Below are 12753 nucleotides of genomic sequence, written 5' to 3' on the forward strand. Positions count from 1 at the left end.
GATAAACCGGTACTAAAAGCTCCTGTGTCCTTGGACGACCTCGGTATCTTACCAACACTATACTACGCTCACGATGGGTGCACTTGCCCATATGTGTGTTTGGTGTTAGTAAAATATCGTGTTTTATAAATTTAAAACTTGACTAACTTGTAAAAAGGGCTAAAAATATACAAAAAATTATATACCACCACAAGCACATTAAGTTTTTGTTGCCGTTGCCAGGGAACACAAGGATTTTAAGAAAGTTAGAAATCAACGGCCTAATCGTTTTTTCTTATTGTTTTCTGTTTTTTTTTTATTTTTATAAATTTTCACTTTCTGCAGAGCTCCGTGCCTGGTCGGACACGGGCCGTGCCCAGCATTGTTACTGGCAGTTTTTATTTTCCGAGTTACATAGAGTTGAACACGGGGCCGTGTCGGTGCAACACGGGGCCGTGTCGAGCTCCCCAGTAAGAGGGATCCGGAAAACACTCACCGTATCTCCGACCACGGGCCGTGTTCATCTGAGCACGGGGCCGTGGTGAAACTTCTGACCAACGCTCTTTTTTTTGTTTTTATTGCAGGACTTGGAACCCAGGCGTCACATCTGAACATTCCACGCAGTGTATGAGCTCCAGTTCTAGTAGAGACATAAAAGAACCTTTAGACGAACCCGAACGCTTTCTGAGAAAAAGACTCAAAGCTAAAAACCAAAAGAAAGTTTCGGGGGACCCACTTCCAATGGCGGACCAACGTACCCTCATGGATTACCTACGTCCCACCGTAGGTAATCTCAGAGCCGCTATCAATGCACCGAATGTCGAGGCCAACAACTTCGAACTTCGGCCGCATTTGATACAAATGCTCCAAAACTCCGCAACCTTCCATGGGCTTACGGACGAGGATCCCCATCTACATATTACTAACTTCTTAGAAATATGTGATACCTTTCGGATCAATGGAGCATCAAATGACCCCATCCGCCTTCGAATGTTTCCATTTTCACTAAAAGACCGAGCTAAGGCTTGGCTTAATACCCTCCCAGTTAGCTCGGTAAACACCTGGGATGAACTAGCCCAAAAGTTTCTATATAAATATTTCCCTCCTGCTAAAACGGCTAAATTAATGACTGAAATTAACACATATTCACAAGAGGACGGGGAATCCTTATATGAAACTCGGGAAAGGTTCAAGGAGCTACTAAGAAAGTGTCCTCACCATGGTCTTGCGGTATGGCAACAAGTATCCACCTTCTATAATGGGTTGTTGCTGCACACAAGACAAACATTCGACTCTAGCTCCAGGGGACTTTTAGGTAATCGCCGCCCAAATGAAATTTATAATCAAATTGAGGAAATTGCTTAAACCAATTTTCAATCGCACACTCCCCGAGGAACGAAATCTATTGCCCCGGGCGCCCATAAGGTTGATGAGAGCACCTCCCTGCAAGCCCAAATCGAAGCCCTTTCTTCAAGAATCAAAAAGTTAGAAATGGAAAAAACGGCTTCGGTTATGGCTTACGAGGGGTGTGTTGGGCCACATGAAAATTGGAGTTGTATGAAAGAAATAGATAATCAAACAGAATCGGTAAACTACATTGATAATAGACCTAGGCCGTCGGGTCCTCCATCGGGTAGCAACAACCAAGGATGGCGTAACCACCCTAACCTTGGTTGGAGAGAACCTGACAATAGTAGTAACCAACAAAATCTAAACCAACGAACAAACTTTCAACAACCAAGAAACGAGTCACAAAATTTCTCTCAACAACAAGGGGGACGAGAAAGGCTTGAAGATACCGTATCTCGCCTCATCTTCGACACCGAAAAGAAAAACTCGGATCGATTTCAACAACTGGAATCGAATTTTAGAAATCAACAAGCTAGTATTCAAAACATTGAAAAACAATTAAATTAACTAGCTCAAAATTTCTCCTAGAGACCACAAGGCGTGTTACCAAGTAATACCGAAACCAACCCAAAGGCACAAGTACATCTCATCACATTGAGAAACCGTACTGTTGGTCCCGAGGAGGCTCCATTACCTCCAACTGAAAAGAGCTGATCTAGCCAAACCTGTCACATCCCCAAAATCCACCCGCGGTGTACCACCGCTTGGAGGCGTGACGTGACCAAGATCAAGCCACCAATCATATTGAACATGTAAATAAGTAGTAATAGTTATCCCTCAATACGAAAGGTGTTTATCAAAACCAACATAATCAAGTGTAGCGGAAGCATAAATGTAAAAACCCAACCATAAGTATTAAGTGTGTAATGTCATAAGCGTTTAATAAGCATTCACGATCCATTGGCCACAACGACCTGCTCCTCCCTGTGCAAGCTCCATAAGTACCTAAGGTCCTGCAAGGCATGCAGCAGAGAGTCAACAACTAGTTGAGCGAGTTCACAGTTAACAGTTCAGTAATAGTATAGTGTGAGTAGCATTATGTTCGTTCGTTATGTCATGTATCGTATCAGTTTCCATCGCGGCCTCCCAGGCAGGTATGCGAAGATTAGGGGATGTTCTTCCCAAGTATTCTAGACTAGGTTTATTTGTATCGCGGCCCCCCAGGCAGGCGTGCGAAGATTAGTAAATTTAGTTTGCGGCCTTCCTAAGGCAGGTATGCGAAGTCAGTCATAATATCGCGGCCAACCCTTGGCAGGTGTGCGAAGATCAGTTCAATAAGTTTACTAGTCTAGTCGTATCTTGTCGTTAGGTTCTATCATCCAAGTCTATACAATAAGTCATCCAATCCCATTCCCACCCGGGAACCCATGCCTTGGCTGTGTGAACTCACCTTGGTTTGCTCGGCAGATACACAGGAAGTTCGAGTAAGCTATATGGTGATCAACCACGTCCTAGCATGGTTATCATACAAGTCAGGTTCGTATTCGAATATAGCACATAGGTTCTACACGTATTGTGGCAAATATAATCATGGCATACACAAGTATTCATAGCAGTCCAATAGCAGTCACGTAACCAGTCCAAGTATCCGGCCCAAACAGTTGGGCTCGTGACAGTGCAAGTCCAATAATAGTGTGCAAGTGTAGCTGGTCTCGAGTCGAGACTAGAGATCTCGAGTCACAACAAAGGAGGTCTCGAGTTGTCATGGTCAAGTCGAGATTACACAGTCTCGAGTCGCAACGGGACTCGCAAACGCTGGTCTCGAGTTGTGCTGCTTGTGTGCGAGTGTTGTGGTCTCGAGTCGAGACTAAGGGTTCTCGACTCGCAACCCTGGTCGAGACAAGCAAATTGTAACAACTTTCCATAATTCCAGTTTGTCAATTCCGTAATGTTAGCAAACAGATTTGGCAGTTTCACAATCAGATCAAATCAACAACATTCACAATTTCATAGCATCTTCAAACATGTTCATATACGTTCATATCATATTCAAGAACAACCATTTACCAACATGCAGAACATATGGTTGGATTCATGTGATTAACCAAGTTATAATTATCATGCAACCAAATTCATATTTGCAAAACAAAATCATCACAGTCGGTTAACAAGCATATAATCGGACCACTTTACAACAAAAACAATAACAATAACAATAGCCTCCGATCCGGTTATCATGCATTCATAATATCATACAATATATGAACCGAGTTACTAGCATAAACCCTAACCGATCATGTAATCCGATTAATAACAACATCACATATAATACAAGCCGATAATAAGACACTAACCGGATTAGAGGATGAACAAGAAAGGTCTCGGGTGAACAAGGGAGTTGTCGCCGGTTTCAAGAGAGAGAAGGAGGGTGTGTAGGGTTTGTGGACTTGTGTATGTTTTGTAAAAATGTGAGATGTTTACAACACCTCATGTGTTATGCGATTAGGGGGATGGGCCGAACCCATCTTTGGGTTGCCTCTTGGTCTCGAGTCGACCAAACATACATGGGCCAAGTGGGTAGTGTAATTGGATAAATGTTCGATTCATGTAAAAATATACACAATCACATATCACATAATCACGCATTCATTCAATTAGTAAAGTTCACATAAACACGTAATGTTACACGAAAGTAGGTTCGAAATACGAGTTGTCACATTATCCCCAACTTAGAAGAAATTTCGTCCCGAAATTTGGTACGCACTCACTGAGGAAGCTAGGTAAGTTGTATCGTTCACTGGTTTTCCTGGGGTGTCACATCCTCCCCCCGTTGATCTGGAATTTCGTCCCGAAATTCCGCAGTAGTAGCTTCAGCCTCAGTAGTGGTTGCATTGGTTCCGAATAACTAGGGATACTTTTCTGTCATCTGGTCTTCGCGTTCCCAGGTGTACTCTGGGCCACGTTTGGAGTTCCAACGAACTCAGACAAGAGGGATTCTCTTGTGTTTGAGGACCTTAACATCCCGGTTCGTGATTTCAACTGGTTCCTCGACGAAGTGCAACTGTTCGTCGATAGTGAGCTCTTTCAAAGGGATTACGAGGGTCTCATCTGACAAGCATTTCTTCAGATTCGACACATGGAATACGTTGTGAACTGCCCCGAGTTCTGCTGGTAGGTTTAGTCTGTAGGCTACTTTGCCTATTCTCTCAATGATTTCGAATGGTCCGACGTACCGCGGATTTAGTTTGCCCCGCTTGCCAAAACGTACCACACCCTTCCAGGGTGAGACTTTAAGTAAAACCCGGTCCCCGACCTGAAATTCCAAAGGCTTTCTACGCTTATCCGCGTAGCTTTTCTGACGGTCGCGTGCTGCCGCCATGCGTTGTCTTATCTGTGCAATCTTTTCTGTGGTGTCCACTATAAGTTCTGGACCCGTGATCTGACTATCCCCCACCTCTGCCCAACAGAGAGGTGACCGGCATTTACGCCCGTACAATGCCTCGAATGGAGCGGCTTGGATGCTGGTGTGGTAACTGTTATTGTACGAAAACTCCACTAAAGGGAGATGCTTTTCCCAGCTGTTGCCGAAATCGATGACACATGCCCGAAGCATGTCTTCTAGAGTTTGTATTGTGCGCTCAGACTGTCCATCCGTCTGAGGGTGATAAGTCGTGCTCATGTCTAGCTGTGAGCCAAAAGCTTTGTGCATTGCTTGCCATAGTTCTGAAGTGAATCGTGCATCGCGATCCGAAATAATAGAGGTGGGCACCCCGTGCCTTGAGACTACTTCCTTCAAGTATATGTCTGCTAGTGTGGAAAACTTGTCCGTTTCTTTGATTGCCAAGAAGTGAGCAGACTTGGTGAGTCGATCCACGATCACCCAAATAGTATCGTTACCACGCTGAGATCTAGGCAGGCCTGTAACAAAATCCATGGAAATTTCCTCCCATTTCCACTGTGGTATCCTTGGTTGCTGAAGTAAGCCTGCTGGTTTCTGATATTCTGCCTTGACTCTTGCACAGGTCAGGCACTTGCTGACATAGGTGGCAATGTGGGCCTTCATGCTAGGCCACCAATACGTAGTCTTGATGTCGTGGTACATCTTATCCGAACCTGGATGTATAGAGTAGCGAGACTTGTGTGCTTCATCCATCACAAGCTCTCGTAAGCCGCCATATAGTGGGACCCAAATACGCCCTGTTACGTAGTAGGCGCCGTCTCCCTTCTGTTCTAATCGTTGCCTTGAGCCGCGTAGGGTTCAGCCTTTACGTTTTCTGGTTTCAATGCTTCTACCTGAGCATCTCATATCTGTGCAGGAAGACTAGACTGAATCGTGAGCTGTAAGGCTCGTACACGCCTAGGTGCAGTATCTTTTCGACTGAGAGCGTCAGCCACAACATTGGCTTTGCCTGGATGGTACTTGATAGCGCATTCGTAATCGTTCAGCAGTTCAACCCATCGTCGTTGACGCATGTTCAAATCCTTTTGCTTAAGGATATGCTCGAGGCTCCTGTGATCGGTGTAGATAGTGCACTTGGTACCGTACAGGTAGTGTCGCCATATCTTAAGCGCAAAAACAACAGCCCCCAGCTCTAAATCGTGCGTCGTGTAGTTTCGTTCATGAACCTTGAGTTGGCGCGAAGCGTAAGCAATGACCTTGTCGCGCTGCATTAATACACATCCAAGACCCTGAATGGATGCATCACAGTAAACCACGAAGTCGTCTGTGCCCTCTGGCAATGAGAGAATAGGTGCACTGCAAAGTCTATCCTTTAAGTGCTGAAAAGCAGTTTCCTGAGTATTACCCCAACGGTAGGTGACACCCTTCTGTGTCAGTAGTGTGAGCGGCTGTGCAATCTTTGAAAAGTCTTTGATGAATCGCCTGTAATAACCCGCCAAACCCAAGAATTGGCGTATTTCCGTTGGTGTACGCGGTGCAGGCCAGTTCCTGATCGAATCTACCTTGGATGGATCAACATGAATCCCATCCTTGTTTACTACGTGGCCTAAAAAGTGGACTTCGCGAAGCCAGAAGTCACATTTTGAAAACTTGGCGTACAGCTGTTCCTTTCGAAGGAGTTCCAAGATAAGACGTAAGTGTTGCTCGTGTTCCTCCTGACTCTTGGAGTAGATCAGAATGTCGTCGATGAAAACAATGACGAACTTGTCTAGATAGGGTTTGCACACCCTGTTCATAAGATCCATGAAAACTGCAGGCGCGTTCGTAAGCCCAAATTATGACTAGAAACTCGTAGTGACCGTAACGAGTTCTGAATGCTGTCTTGGAGACGTCCTCCTCTCGGACTCTCAGCTGATGGTAACCCGACCTTAAGTCGATCTTGGAGTAGTAGCACGACCCTTGCAACTGGTCGAATAAGTCGTCTATGCGAGGAAGAGGGTAACGGTTCTTCACCATCACCTTGTTCAGTTCCCGGTAATCTATGCACATCCTGAAAGTGCCGTCCTTCTTTTTCACAAATAACACTGGGGCTCCCCAAGGCGAAGAGCTTGGACGAATAAAGCCCTTTTCCAAGAGCTCTTGTAACTGCTTTGACAGTTCTTCCAGTTCAGTTGGAGCTAAACGATACGGTGCTCGAGTTATGGGTGCTGCTCCTGGAGCGAGCTCGATTTGAAATTCGACCTGACGATGAGGCGGTAGACCTGGTAGATCTTCAGGAAACACCTGAGGGAAGTCGCGTACAACTGGAATGTCCTCTAACTTCTTTTCTTTCGCTGATGTGTCAGTAACGAGTGCCAAAATAGTAGTGTGACCCTTCCGCAAACATTTCTGAGCCTTTAGGAAAGAGATGATGCAAACCACAGCACCACTCTTATCGCCTTGAACTTCGAGAGGTTCCTGACCAGAACGGGGAATACGGATGATCTTCTCGCTGCACAAGATCTCTGCCTGATGTTGGGATAGCCAATCCATCCCTATAACAATATCGAAGCTTCCCAAGACTATGGGGATAAGGTCGATGGAGAAAGCTTGACCGGCTAAGACCATCTTACAACCCCTGACTACTTGCGTGGCTTCTAGACTCTTACCATTAGCTAATTCTACTACATGTTTGGCGTTTAGAAGTGTGGGTGTACGTTTTAACAATTTACTCACTTTTAGCGATATGTAACTTGTATCAGCACCCGAATCAAACAAAACAGTAACATAAATATCGTCGAGAAGAAACTTACCCATAACCACATTGGGATCATTCCTTGCGTCACCCTGACCTAGCACGAAAGCACGACCTCGAGCTTCGTTGCCATTGTTGTTATTGTTTCCTCCATTGTTGTTGTTCCCGTTGCCCTGGTTATTGTTGTTGTTGCGATTCTGGTTCTGGTTCAATTGAGGGCAATCACGTTTGAAGTGGCCTTCAGCCCCACACTGGAAACATCCCCGGTTTCCACGCTGTGGCGGCTGCTGCTGGTTCTGTGGAGCTGGCGGTGGGAGTTGCTGGTTCTGATTTGCTGGTCGCGCACTCCTGCAGTCTTTAGCTTCATGACCCATCTTGAGGCATCTTTGACAACGTTCCCTGCGACATCTTCCACTGTGGTGTTTGTTGCACCTACTACACCATGGGTGAATTCCCCGATATCCACCCTGTCCCTGACTGCCTGATGATTGCTGATTCGGACTCTGGTAGTCATTTGTCTTGCGCTGCTGTGCCTGAGACTGAACAGAAACTGATCCCTTGCTGGAATCCCCCTCCCATTTTCTCTTGTTGTCACTGGGAGTAGCAGAAGTAGTGACAGCAGTAGTGGTAGCACTGATGCGTTTGGGCAGCTTGTTCTGTTCCACCGCCTGATCCGTAAGGCGATGAGCAAGACGCTGAATGTCTTGGATGTTGTCGAGGTTTGCCGATGTAACATGGCTCTGAATCTCTGAGGCTAGACCCTTGAGGTACAATTCGATACGCTTGATTGGAGGGTCCACCATGGTTGGACACAAGATGGCCAGTTCGTTCGACCGTTTCGTATAGGCTTCAATTTCTGACCCCGTCATTTTCAGATGGTAAAACTCATCTTCCAACTTGTGGATGTCATCCCGCGTGCAGTATTCACGTTTGATGAGTTCCTTAAAATCGTTCCAAGGTGTGGCGTTAGCAGCTGCCAATCCTAGAATCTGAACTTGCGCGTTCCACCAGGTTAGTGCGATCCCTTCCAACGTGCCAGTGGCGTACTTGACCCTGCGAGCCTCAGGGCATTCACACATCTCGAACACTGACTCGAGCTTCTCAAACCAATGGAGTAGTCCCACTGCTCCTTCCGTGCCACTGAACGTACTTGGACGACAGTCCATGAAGTTCTTGAAAGTGCAAACTGGTTGCGGTGCGTGTTGACCTCCTGCTTGTGCGGCTGCAAATGCCGCAGCAACTTGTTCGTTAATGAGAGCCGTCAACTGGGCTTGTGTCATGTTAATTCGTCCAGACATGATCTTCATAGCAAAGATAACATCGGAAAGAGAGAGGTTCGCGTAAAGTGCGATGACAGAAGAGTGTAAGCACATAGGTATTCTCATGCAATAGGGTCATGTGTATCTAAGCATACTACGAGCAAAGTTCTATATAGTTCTACCAAGCAGGTAATAAACGTAAACCTTATTACCTACAATGTTGAGTCTTGCACGTGGAGCGAAGCGTCGTTGTGGATCGTTGAGAGCACTGTTCTGGTTATAGTCTGGTTTTAATAAAAACGTTTTTCCCTATTAAAACCAAGTTCTCTATAACCAATGGCTCTGATACCAATCTGTCACACCCCCAAAATCCACCCGCGGTGTACCACCGCTTGGAGGCGTGACGTGACCAAGATCAAGCCACCAATCATATTGAACATGTAAATAAGTAGTAATAGTTATCCCTCAATACGAAAGGTGTTTATCAAAACCAACATAATCAAGTGTAGCGGAAGCATAAATGTAAAAACCCAACCATAAGTATTAAGTGTGTAATGTCATAAGCGTTTAATAAGCATTCATGATCCATTGCCCACAACGACCTGCTCCTCCCTGTGCAACCTCCATAAGTACCTAAGGTCATGCAAGGCATGCAGCAGAGAGTCAACAACTAGTTGAGCGAGTTCACAGTTAACAGTTCAGTAATAGTATAGTGTGAGTAGCATTATGTTCGTTCGTTATGTCATGTATCGTATCAGTTTCCATCGCGGCCTCCCAGGCAGGTATGCGAAGATTAGGGGATGTTCTTCCCAAGTATTCTAGACTAGGTTTATTTGTATCGCGGCCCCCCAGGCAGGTGTGCGAAGATTAGTAAATTTAGTTCGCGGCCTTCCTAAGGCAGGTATGCGAAGTCAGTCATAATATCGCGGCCAACCCTTGGCAGGTGTGCGAAGATCAGTTCAATAAGTGTTACTAGTCTAGTCGTATCTTGTCGTTAGGTTCTATCATCCAAGTCTATACAATAAGTCATCCAATCCCATTCCCACCCGGGAACCCATGCCTTGGCTGTGTGAACTCACCTTGGTTTGCTCGGCAGATACACAGGAAGTTCGAGTAAGCTATATAGTGATCAACCACGTCCTAGCATGGTTATCATACAAGTCAGGTTCGTATTCGAATATAGCACATAGGTTCTACACGTATTGTGGCAAATATAATCATGGCATACACAAGTATTCATAGCAGTCCAATAGCAGTCACGTAACCAGTCCAAGTATCCGGCCCAAACAGTTGGGCTCGTGACAGTGCAAGTCCAATAATAGTGTGCAAGTGTAGCTGGTCTCGAGTCGAGACTAGAGATCTCGAGTCGCAACAAAGGAGGTCTCGAGTTGTCATGGTCAAGTCGAGACTACACGGTCTCGAGTCGCAACGGGACTCGCAAACGCTGGTCTCGAGTTGTGCTGCTTGTGTGCGAGTGTTGTGGTCTCGAGTCGAGACTAAGGGTTCTCGACTCGCAACCCTGGTCGAGACAAGCAAATTGTAACAACTTTCCATAATTCTAGTTTATCAATTCCGTAATGTTAGCAAACAGATTTGGCAGTTTCACAATCAGATCAAATCAACAACATTCACAGTTTCATAGCATCTTCAAACATGTTCATATACGTTCATATCATATTCAAGAACAACCATTTACCAACATGCAGAACATATGGTCGGATTCATGTGATTAACCAAGTTATAATTATCATGCAACCAAATTCATATTTGCAAAACAAAATCATCACAGTCGGTTAACAAGCATATAATCGGACCACTTTACAACAAAAACAATAACAATAACAATAGCCTCCGATCCGGTTATCATGCATTCATAATATCATACAATATATGAACCGAGTTACTAGCATAAACCCTAACCGATCATGTAATCCGATTAATAACATCACATATAATACAAGCCGATAATAAGACACTAACCGGATTAGAGGATGAACAAGAAAGGTCTCGGGTGAACAAGGGAGTTGTCGTCGGTTTCAAGAGAGAGAAGGAGGGTGTGTAGGGTTTGTGGACTTGTGTATGTTTTGTAAAAATGTGAGATGTTTACAACACCTCATGTGTTATGCGATTAGGGGGATGGGCCGAACCCATCTTTGGGTTGCCTCTTGGTCTCGAGTCGGCCAAACATACATGGGCCAAGTGGGTAGTGTAATTGGATAAATGTTCGGTTCATGTAAAAATATACACAATCACATATCACATAATCACGCATTCATTCAATTAGTAAAGTTCACATAAACACGTAATGTTACACGAAAGTAGGTTCGAAATACGAGTTGTCACAAAACCACAACTCCACCAACACCCCAACAAGAAACGATTCCTCCACCAAATCAAGAGCCCACCAAGAATCCTCCTGTTCCGTACCCCGGTCGGTTAATTCTCCAAAAGACCAATGAGCAATTCGCAAAGTTCGAAAATTTGCTAAAACAATTGCATGTTAATGTTCCATTTATTGAAGTCCTAACCCAAATGCCTAAATATTCCAAATTTATGAGGGACTTCCTCACTCACAAAAGGAAAATTGAATCATTGCAATTAGTTAATTTAAGCGAAGAATGCTCTGCCTTACTACTCAACAAACTCCCGCAAAAGAAGATTGACCCTGGAAGCTTCACAATTCCTTATTCGATTGGGGAATCCCCCATGCGCACTGCACTAGCCGACCTCGGGGCTAGCATCAACCTCATGCCCGCATCAATGTTCAACCGACTCGGCCTAGGAAAAACAAGCCCTACAAAAATGAGCATACAACTCGCCGATAGGTTCGTCAAATATCCACAAGGTGTCGCTGAAAATCTATTGGTCAAAGTCGGCGAATTTGTCTTCCCGGCCGACTTTGTCATACTAGATATGGAGGAAGATACCGAAGTACCACTCATCTTAGGGAGGCCATTCCTAGCTACGGCCCACGCAGTGGTAGACATGAATGGTGGAGCACTAACATTGAGGATTGGGGACAAGGAAATGAAGTTCGGAGTTGGAAATAGAGTAGAGGACGATGACCCGGTCACTTACATGAAGGTCATAGACTCAAGTTTCGATGATGCTCTCCGATGGTGCAGCATGGGATGCAAAACATCCCACTTGGGTAACATATAACCAGGCTTTGGGTCTAGCCAAGGACCCTTATAAACGTGGCGCACCACGGAGGCATTCCGCGGAACTATCCTTAGTTTAGTTTAGATTAATTTTTATGTTTTCTAGTTTAGTTTTAATTTTCAGGAATAAAACACACTCGGGATGGTGAAGGATACCAAGGGAAATTTGAACCAGCACCCCAAGCACAAAAACAGAGCCTCCCGCAAAATTTTCTTCATTACAGCAAGTTCGGCACGGGCCGTGGCCAGCCAACACGACCCCGTGCTGAACCATCTGCAGAAGATCGCCCAGTTCAGGTAACTGGACACGGGTCGTGTTCGCTGAACACGCCCCCGTGCCCAGGCTTCTGTTTCTTTTTACTTATTTCTGTTACTGGCAACCTGAACATGGGGCCGTGCTCGGACACCACGGTCCCGTGTCCATATGCCCAGTAACATAAAATTTGTTTTTAAACACGCTTTTACACATTCAATCAACCTAAAAACTTATTTTTGGGACACATTGAGGACAATGTGTAATTTAAGTGTGGGGGGATGCTAAAACCTTGAATCTTGCAAGTCCTAATTACAAGCCTTACACAAAACTCTATTGGAACCGTTAAACACCCCAAATGTTTTCAAAAACTTTTCATTTTTTTTACTTGTCTTGGTTTAATTTGGGAATTTCAAGTTATAAAAAGGTTATATTTTTACAAATTTACAACCGATAGCGTCGTGATAAAAAGAACCAACATAAGAAAATTATGAAACGACATGACAAATCTAGTTAAAATTTGATTATATACACTTGATCACATAAAAAACCCATTTCCACAAAAAGTGAGTTTTGAGCCTTTATTGAGCATACAAATACACATCTTTAAACTAAAT

The 12753-nt window shown here is 44.8% G+C and overlaps 1 non-coding gene across 1 annotated transcript; it reads right to left on the reverse strand.

Moving 5' to 3' along the window:
- Window positions 1-1098: 1098 nt before the first annotated feature.
- LOC118483593 lies at window positions 1099-1205 on the reverse strand. Its single transcript, XR_004870881.1, has one exon. It is a non-coding gene; the product is annotated as a small nucleolar RNA R71 (small nucleolar RNA).
- Window positions 1206-12753: the final 11548 nt, after the last annotated feature.

This window comes from Helianthus annuus, chromosome 10 (assembly GCF_002127325.2).
Source record: "Helianthus annuus cultivar XRQ/B chromosome 10, HanXRQr2.0-SUNRISE, whole genome shotgun sequence".
Taxonomy (NCBI): domain Eukaryota; kingdom Viridiplantae; phylum Streptophyta; class Magnoliopsida; order Asterales; family Asteraceae; genus Helianthus; species Helianthus annuus.